Genomic DNA, 10,747 nt, shown 5'->3' with positions numbered 1-10,747 from the left:
TCAGCCCAGGCTACTATACTCAGCAAAATTCTCAATCACCATAGATGGAGAAACCAAGATATTCCTGACGTACCAAAAGTTCAGAATACCCACGATATGCCCCACAGACTGTGAGAAGCCTAACACAAAGGAAGGTGCAAGTGTGGATACTTCAATCCCACTTAGAAGAAGGAACAAAATAATCACAAGAGGCAGAGGGAAGGAGGGAGCAGGATGACAGAGGGAAGGGGAGAAAAGGGGGCCAGGATCAGGTAAGGAGAAAAACAGGAAAGCAACCTAGAGGGAGGGCCAGGAGAATGAATATAAATATGCAGCAGTGTAGGGTTAGGGACTGGGGAACCTCTAGAAAGTTCCAGATATCAGGGAACACATTAAACATGAGGGAAATCTCAGAAATTATGACATATAAAATAGGTGGTAGCTTGGGAAAGTATGTTATTCAAGAGACCTGTTGTTCATCAGGGGATTTTAATTTTAAAATACACTGAAAGATTTCTTTTAAGAAATGAAATTTCTTTCATGCTTTTTTCATGTTCTTCTCATTCTTTCTGTCTTTCTTTTTTCTTTCCCATGTTTCTTCCTGTATTTCTTTTAATTTTGTTTTCTTTAGTTGGTTGGCTTTTGTCTTTGTTGTTGTTTTTTGTTTGCTTGTTTGTTAAACGAATATCTCCATAGACCAGGCTGTCTCAAAACTCACTATGTAAAAAGGGTTGGTCTACACCACCAGGAAAAATTATTTAAGCCCTCAAAACACCCCATATCCTGTTTACCAAGTCTTCCTAAAGCATACCAATAGCAGTAAGCTTTACACTCTCCCAGTGCTCCATTTTCTTGCCAACAACTCTATCTATATTCCCAGAGTTATAGTGGCACCAGGAACAACCACATGACTAAAGCCCAGGGTAAGAACACAAGGACCAGGACAATATGGCATTACCAAAGACTGGCTATCCAACTACAGCATGTCCTGGATATACTAACATAGCTGATGCATAAGAAAATAAGTTTACATCCAATCTTATGAAGATGATAAAGGCATTTAAGGAGGAAATAAGTAAATTCTTTCAAAAAATACTAGAAAATACAATCAAACAGGTGAAGGAAATGCAGAAAACTCTTTAAGAACTGTTAATGGAGATACAAGCAATAAAGAAAACACAAAAATGAGAGAATTCTGAGGGAAGAAAGACAAGTTGAGAAAATAGAAGCTACAGGTGTAAGCATCACCAACAGAATACAAGATCTAGAAAAGTGATTCTCAGGTGTAGAACACACAATAGAAAAAAATTGATACACCAGTCAAAGAAAAGGTTAAATATAAAAAGTGTCTGACAAAAAACATGCAAGAAACTTGGGATACTATGAAAAAAATCAAACCTAAGAATAATATAAATAGAAGGGAAATATTTCCAGCTCGAAGACCATGAAAATATTGTCAGCAAAATCACAGAATACTTTTATTTTACATAAACAGATGCCTATAAATGTATAAGCACCTTACAGAACACCAAGTAAATTGGACCAAAAAATGAAAATCCTTCTGAAACATACTAATCAAAATGTTAAATGTACAGAACATGGGGGTATTAAAAGATTCAAGGAAAAAGGACAGGCAACTTATAAAGACAGTCTTATCAGACACCCAACTTCTCAACAGAGACTCAAATCCGGGAAGGGCCTGGGAAGCTGTCTTGCAGTTTCTAAGAGACCACAATGTCTAGCCTAGACTGCTATACTCAGCAAAACTTTCAATCTCCATAGATGAAAAGAGATATTCCATGACTAAACCAAATTTAAATACTATCTTACACAAATTCAATCCTACAAAAGATACTAGAAGGAAAACTACAAACTAAGAAGGCCAACTACACTCGAGAAATAACAGTAAATAATTTCACACTAGCAAAAATCAAAGAAAAGCGTGCGCGCACACACACACACACACACACACTACCATTACCAAATATTAACAATATAACAAAGAGTTGGTTCTTTGAGAAAACCCTTATTCAAACTAATTAAAAGGCAGAGAGAATATCCAAATTGACAAAATTAGAAATGAAAAGGAGGACATAACCACAGAAATTGAGGAAATCCAAAAACATCATTATGCCTTACTTAACAATCCTGTACTCCACAAAATTTGAAAATCTAAACAAAATGGATAATTTTTTGATACATAACATTTACTAAAGTTATTTCAAGATCAGAGTTTTAAAAATTCTAAATAGATCTATATTCCCTAGGAAAATAAAAGCAGTCATCAATCCCTTTCTCCCCAAAAACCACACACATAAAAAACCAGAAAATCTCAAGGCTGGATAATTGTGCATAATTCTCCTATACTTTTGAAGGAAAAGAAAAAGAAGGAGGAGGGGGAGGGGAGAGGGAAAGGGAGGAGAAGGAAAAAAAGAAGAGATGAAGAAAAGAAAGAGGAGAATGAGAAGAAGGAGAACTAATACCCACTACTCATTAAAATGTTCTACAAAATAGAAACAGAAGGAACATTGTCAAACTCATTCTATGAGACAAGTCGCCTTAATACCCAAATCACATACAAACTGAACAAAGAGAATTTAAGACCAATTTTCCTTAACATAGATGCAAAGATATTCAAGAAAACACTCACAAACTGAATCTAAGAACACATTAAAAACATTACCTCAGGGATAAAGCAATAGTTAAACATATGAAAATCTGTAAATAAAATCTACCATATGAACAAATTGAAGAAAAGCCACGTGATCCTCTAATTAGATGCTAGAAAATGCCTTTGAAAAATCCAAGACTTATTTATCATAAAAGTCTTGGAAAGAACAGGGATACAAGTTGCATAACTAAACACAGCAAAGGCAATATACAGTAAGCCAATATCCAACATCAAATTAAATAGAGAGAAACTTAAAGTAATACCATTGAAATCGGAGATAATACAGGGCTGACCACTCTATTCAACACAGTACTTAACTTTCTAGCTAAAGAAATGCAACAACTCAAAGAAATGAGATAGATACAAATTTGAAAGAAGTGTTGTGGGTATCCATTATTTATCATTATATAGATGATATCTTATTTACTGATTTAGTTGTAAGTATCTTGGAAAGAATGTTTGATGAAGTTTAAAAAAGTTGCTTTGATAAAGATTTCAAATCACCCCTGAAAAAATACAAAGAGGGAATTCTTTTAATTATCTAGGATATAGAGTAAGTCTGCAAAAGATTAGGGTACAAAAGGTCAAATCAGGAGAAATCTATTAAGGACTCTTAATGATTTTCAGCATCGATGAGGAGATATTAACTGGCTGCAGCTAACAATTTGCTTGGCTACTTAACAGCTGAACAATTTATTTCAACCGTTACAAGGTGATAAAGATTTAAATAGCCTGAAAAAATTATTTGCCAAAGCTGAGAGTTAGCTCTGGTAGAAAGAAAATTACAGGATACAGTCTATATTATATTGATCCAAAAATGGCCTGCATATTAGTTATCTTGCCTTCTACTCATTCCCCAACAAGAATTCTTATAAAGAGGGAAAATTATATCTTAGAATGGATATTTTTAGCACATAAACAGTAAGAAATTAAAAACCTACAGGAAAAAGTTTTCTGAATTGATAGTAAAAGGAAAAATGAGATATCAACAATTAGCTGGAATGGATCCAGCTAACATTATCGTACTTTTTACTAATGCTGAGGTGTGCAATAATTCTTTTGGCTAATATTAACAACAAATACCCTGAAGCAAGTAACTTCAGTTCATATAAAGAACTAATTGGATTCTCCCTTGTATAATAAAAATAACTCCAATTTCTGGAGCCCCTACATTTTACATTGATGCTAATAAATCAGGAAAGGCAATATATAAATCAGAATATGTAAGTAAGGTGGTTGAGAGTTTTTATAAATCAGTTCAAAAATCAGAATTATATGCAATGCTTATGGTGTTATCAGATTTTTCAAGAGTCTCTTAATATAGAAACTGACTCTCAATATACAGAAAGTGTGTTATACATGGAGACTGCTGAACTGATTTACAATGGTTCAGAATGGACTTCACTGTTTATTCAGCTACAACAAATTATCAAGAATTGGCGTCATCCACTGTATATAACACACATAAGGTCCCATACAGGTCTTCCAGGACCTCTGGCACAAGGTAATAATGAAATTGATCAGCTATTAATGGGAAGTATACTGGAGGCTTTGGAATTCCACAAATACAATCACGTTAACAACAAAGGTTTAAAAAAAGAATTCTCTATCACTTTCCAATAAGCTAAGGAAATGTGACACAATGTCCTACTAACTCATTATATACCTAAACTCAGTTACCTCCAGGAAGTAACCCTAAGACTCTAAGGTATGGAAAGAAGTGAAATTTGGCAAACGGATGTGTTTCATTTTAGAGAGTTTGACAAACTATGATATCTGCATCATACAATAGACATATATTCAGGATTTCAATGGGCAATTGCCTTAGCTTCAGAAAAGGCTGATTTTGTAATTATATATTTGTTAGAAGTTATGTCCATTTTGGGAATACTCATCCGAATTATAACTGATAATGGCCCAGCACATGTCTTTAATAAAATGAAACATTTTTTTTACACATATTATAATATAAACATGTTACGGACATATCCCATAATCCTACAGGACAAGCAATTGTGGAGAGGTCTAATCCTACTTTAGAAAAGATTCTTAACAGACAAAAAAGAGCAACAAAGACCCCCAGAGATATATTACATGGTGATCTATTAACATTAAAATTTTAAAATGCTAATGAACAAAAAACTACAGCTGCTGAAGTGCATTAGATTATGGGGGTGGGGGGGAATGCTGAACTAAACCAGCCTGTTTATTTGTTTATTTTTGAAATTAAATTTTTTATTGGATATTTTATTTACATTTCGGATGTTATCCCCTTTCCCCATTCCCCATCTACCCAAAACCCCCCTAACCCATCCTCCCTCCTCCTGCTTCTTTGAGGATGTGCCCCCACCAACCCACTCCCACCTCCCTGCCCTCAAATTTCACCACACTGGGGCATCCCGTCTTCACTGGACCAAGAAACTCCTCTTTCACCTATGCCAAAGAAGGCCATCCTTCACTACATATAGAGATGGAGACATGGGTCACTCCATATGTGTGCCCAGGCTGGTGGTTTAGACCACAGGGGCTCTGGTTGGTTGGTATTATTGCTCTCCCCATGGGGTCACAAACCCCTTCAGCTCCTTCAGTTTTCTCTCTCACTCCTCAATTGAGAACCACGTGATAAGTTCAATGGTTAGCTGTAAGCATCCAACTCTGTATGTCAGGCTCTGGCAGACCTCTAAGGAGACAGCTATATCAGGTTCCTGTCAGCATGCACTTCCTGGCATCCACATCAGTGTCTGCCTTTGGTGACTGCACATGGGATGGATACCCAGGTGGAGCAGTCTCTAGAAGGCCCCTCTTTAAGTTTCTGTCCCACACTTTGTCTCCATATGTGCTTTGATGAGTATTTCATTACTTCTAGAAGGACCAAAGCATCCACACTTTGATCTTCCTTCTTCATGAGATTCATGTGGTCTGTGAGTTGAATCATGTGTATTGCAAGCTTTTGCTTTTGGGCTAATATCCATTTATCAGTGAGTGCATATCATGTGTGCTCTTTTGTGATTGGGTTACCTCACTCAGGATGATATTTTTTGGTTCCATCCATTTATCTAAGAATTTCATTAATTCATTGTTTTTAGTAGCTGAGTAATACTCCATTGAGTAAATGTACCACATTTTCTGTATCCGTCCCTCTGCTGAAGGACATCTGGGTTCTTTCCAGCTTCTGGCTATTATAAATAAGGCTGCTATGAACATAGTTGAGCACATGTCCTTGTTATATGTTGGAGTACCTTCTGGGTATATGCCCAGGAGTAGTATAGCTGGGTCCTCAGATAATGCTATGTACAATTTTCTGAGGAATTGCCAGCCTGATTTCCGGAGTGGTTATAACAGCTTGCAATCCCACCAACAATGGAGGAGTGTTCCTCTTTCTCCACATCCTCACCAGCATCTGCTATCACCTGAGTTTTTGATCCTAGAGATTCTGACTGTTGTGAGGTTGCTGCTGTTCTCAGGGTTGTTTTGATTTGCATTGCCCTGATAACTAAGAATGTTGAACATTTCTTTAGGTGCTTTTCAGCCATTCGAGTTTCCTCAGTTGAGAATTTTTTGTTTAGCTCTGCATCTCATTTCTTAATAGGGTTATTTGGTTCTTTATGATCTATCTTGTGATCATTGTATATATTGGATATTAACCCTCTGTCGGATGTGGGATTGGTAAAGATCTTTTCCCAATTTGTTGGTTACCATTTTGTTCTATGGACAGTGTCCTTTGCCTTACAGAAGCTTAGCAATTTTATGATGTCTCATTTGTTGATTCTTGATCTTAGAGCATAAGCCATTGGTGTTCTGTTCAGGAACTTTTCCCCATGTGTTCAAGCCTTTTTCCCACTTTCTCTTTTATTAGATTCAGTGTATCTGGTTTTATGTGGAGGTCCTTGATCTACTTGGACTTGAACTTTGTACAGGGAGATGAGAATGGATCAATTTACATTCTTCTACAAGCTGACCTCCAGTTGAACCAGCACCATTTGTTGAAAAATGCTATCTCTTTTCCACTGGATGGTTTTAGCTCCTTTGTCAAAGAACAAGTGACCATGGGTGTGTGGGTTCATTTCTGGGTCTGCAATTCTATTCCATTGATCTTCCTACCTGTCTCTGTACCAATACCATATAGTTTGTTTTTTTTTTTATCACTATTACTCTGTAATACATCTTGAGGTCAGGGATGGGGATTCCCCTGGAAGTTCTTTTATTGTTGAGAATAGTTCTTGTTTTCCTGGGTTTTATGTTATTCCAAATGAATTTGCAAATTACTCTTTCTATCTCTGTGAAGAATTGATTTGGAATTTTGACGGGGATTGCATTGAATCTGTAGACTGCTTTCAGCAAGATGGCCATTTTTACTATATTAATCCTGCTAATCCATCAGCATGGAAGATCTTTCCATCTTCTGAGATCTTCTTCAATTTCTTTCTTCAGAGACATGAAGTTCTTTTCATACAGATCTTTCATTTGCTTGGTTAGATTCACACCAAGGTATTTTCTTTTCTTTTCTTTTTTTTTTTTGGGTATTGTGAAAGGTGTCATTTCCATGATTTTTATTTCAGCATGTTTATCCCTTGAGTAGAGGAAGGCTACTGAATTTTTTAAATTAATTTTATATCCAGCCACTTTGTTGAAGTCGTTTATGAGGTTTAGGAGTTCTCTGGTGGAAGTTTTCAGTTCACTTAATTATACTATCATATTATCTGCAAATAGTGATATTTTGACTTCTTCCTTTCCAATTTGTATCCCTTTGACCTCCTTTTGTTGTCTAATTGCTTGGCTAGGCCTTCTAGTACTATATTGAATAGGTAGGGAGACATTGGGCAGCCTTGTCTGGTCCCTGATCTTAGTGAGATTGCTTCAAGTTTCTCTCCATTTAGTTTGATGTTGTCTACTTGTTTGTTGTATATTGCTTTTACTATGTTTCGGTAAGGGCCTTGAATTCTGGATCTTTTCAGGTCTTTTACCACGAAGGGATGTTGAATTTTATCAAATGCTTTCTCAGCATCTAGTGAGATGATCATGCAATTTTTTCTTTGAGTTTGTTTATATAGTAGATTATATTGACAAATTTCTGTTTATTGAAGCATCCCTGCATTCGTGGGATAAAGCCTACTCCATCATGATGGATGAATGTTTTGATGTGTTCTTAGATTTGGTTTGCAAATTTTATTGAGTATTTTTCATCGATATTCATAAGGGAGATTGGTCTGAAATTTTCTTTCTTTGTTGTGTATTTGTGTGGTTTAGATATGAGTGTAATTTAATTGTGGCTTCATAGAACAAATTGGGCAGTGTCTCTTCTGTTTGTATTTTGTGGAATAGTATACAGAGTATTGGTATTAGGACTTCTTTGAAGGTCTGATAGAATTCTGCACTAATGCCATCTGGTTCTGCGCCTTTTTTTGTGGGGAAACTTTTAATGACTGCTGCTATTCTTTTTAGGGGTTATGGGATTGTTTAGATGGTTTATTTGCTCCTGATTTAACTTTGATGTCTGGTATCTATTTAGAAAATTGTCTATTTCATCCACATTTTCCAGTTTTGTTGAGTAAAGGCTTTTGTAGTAGAATCTGATCATTTTTTTTTAATTTCCTCAGTTTTTTGTTATTTCTCCCTTTTCAGTTCCTATTTTATTAATTTGGATACTGCCTCAGTGCCTTCTGGTTAGTCTAAAGGTTTACCTATCTTGTTGATTTTCTCAAAGAACCAGCTCCTGGTCTTGTTGATACTTTATATAGCTCTTTTTCCTTTCTACTTGGTTGATTTCAGCCCTGAGTTTTATTATTTCCTGCCTTCTACTCCTCTTGGGTGTATTTGCTTCTTTTTGTTCAAGAGCTTTCAGGTATACTGTCAAGCTGCTAGTGTGTGCCCTCTCCAGTTTCTTTTTGTATGCACTTAGAACTATGAGTTTTCCTCTTAGCACTACCTTCATTGTGTCCCATAAATTTTGGTATGCTGTGTCCTCATTTTCATTAAATTGTAAAAAGTCTTTAATTTCTTTATTTCTTCCCTGAGTGAATTATCATTGAGTAGAGCATTGTTCAGTTTCCATGTGTATGTGGGCTTTCCATTGTTCTTGTTATTATTGAAGACCAGTCTTAGTCCATGTTGATCTGATAGGATACAAAGGATTATTTCAATCTTTTTGTATCGGTTGAGGCCTGTTTTGTGACCAATTATATGGTCTATTTTGGAGAAGGTACCATGAGGTACTGAGAAAAAGGTATATTCTTTTGTTTTAGGATGAAATGTTTTATAGAAACCTGTTAAATCCATTTGACTCATAACTTCTGTTAGTTTCACTCTGTCTCTGTTTAGTTTCTGTTTGCATGATCTGCCCATTTCTGAAAGTGGGGTGTTGAAGTACTCCACTATTATTGTGTGAGTTGCAATTTGTGCTTTGAGCTTTAGTAAGGTTTCTTTTATGAATATGGGTGCCCTTGCATTCGGATCATAAATATTCACAATTGAGAGTTCATCTTGGTAGATTTTTTTCTTTGTTGAGTATGAAGTATCCTTTCTTATATTTTTTGATAACTTTTGGTTGAAAGTCAATTTTATTCGATATTAGAATGGCTACTCCAGCTTGTTATTTGGGACTATTTGCTTGGAAAATTGTTTTCCAGCCTTTTACTCTGAGGTAGTACCTGTCTTTGTCACTGAGGTGTATTTACTGTATGCAGCAAAATTCTGGGTTTTGCTTACGTATCCAGTCTGTTAGTCTAAGTCTTTTTATTTGGGAATTGAGTCCATTGATGTTAAGAGAAAAGATTTTAAGGAAAAATAATTGTTGCTTCCTGTTATTTTTTATTAGAGTTGGAATTATTTTTGCGTAGCTATCTTCTTTGGTTTGTTGGAAGATTACTTTCTTGCCTTTTCTAGGTTGCAGTTTCCCTTGTGTTTCAGTTTTCCCTCTATAATCTTTCATAGGGATGGATTTGTGGAAAGATATTGTGTACATTTGGTTTTGTCATGGAATATTTTGGTTTTTCCATCTATAATGATTGAGAGTTTTACTGGGCTGGCATTTGTATTCTCTTAGGGTCTGCTTGATTTCAGTCCAGGATCTTCTGGCTTTTATAGTCTCTGTGAGAAGTCTGGTGCAATTCTTTTAGGTCTGCCTTTATATGTTACTTTACCTTTTTCCTTTACTGCTTTTAATATTTTTTCTTTGTTTTGGGCATTTGATGTTTTGATTACTATGTGACAGGAGGAATTTCTTTTCTGGTCTAGTCTATTTGGCATTCTGTAGGCTTCTTGTATGTTCATGGGCATCTCTTTAAGGTTAGTGAATTTTTCTTCTATAATTTTGTTGAAGATATTCACTGGTCCTTTAAATTGGGAATCTTCACTCTCTTCTATACCTATTATCCTTCGGTTTGGTTTTCTCATTCTGTCCTGGATGTTCTGGATGTTTTTTTGGGTTTGGAGCTTTTTGCATTTGCATTTTCTTTAACAGGTGTCAATATTTTCCATGGTATCTTATGCACATGAGATTCTCTCTTTTATCTTTTGTATTCTGTTGGTTATGCTTGTGTCTATGACTCCTGATCTCTTTTCTAGGTTTTCTATCAGGATAGTCTCCCTTTGAGATTTCTTTATTGTTTCTACTTCCATTTTTAGATTCTGGATGGTTTTGTTTAATTCCTTCACCTGTTTTGCTGTGTTTTCTTGCAATTCTTTAAGGAACTTTTGTGTTTCCTCTTTAAGGGCTTCTACCTGTTTACTTGTGTTTTCCTGTATTTCTTTAAGGGAGTTATTTTTGTCCTTATGGTTAGCACCTCCACCTGAACAGGTGGCAGATCTGAGTGACTACCCCTGGACTCCAAAGCCAGTCTGTCTCTCAGGAGGTCAGCCCTAACAAGGTACACAGGGACAAAGGAGGTTTTCTCTAACTAGGGAAAAAGGAAGCCTGCCCTAACCAGAGGACATCATTGCTTGAATCCCAAAAGGCCTGCTCTAACCAAGGTCACACAGCTCTACCTTCCTCCAAAAAGGACTGCTCCAGTCCAAGACACACAGACCATTTGACACCTGTTGCTGTAGTTTTCAATCCCAATAAGTCCATATAAAAACACATATTCCAATTATTACCAT

This window comes from Arvicanthis niloticus, chromosome 1 (assembly GCF_011762505.2).
Source record: "Arvicanthis niloticus isolate mArvNil1 chromosome 1, mArvNil1.pat.X, whole genome shotgun sequence".
Lineage (NCBI taxonomy): Eukaryota > Metazoa > Chordata > Mammalia > Rodentia > Muridae > Arvicanthis > Arvicanthis niloticus.
Note: the sequence above shows the minus strand (reverse complement) of the source record.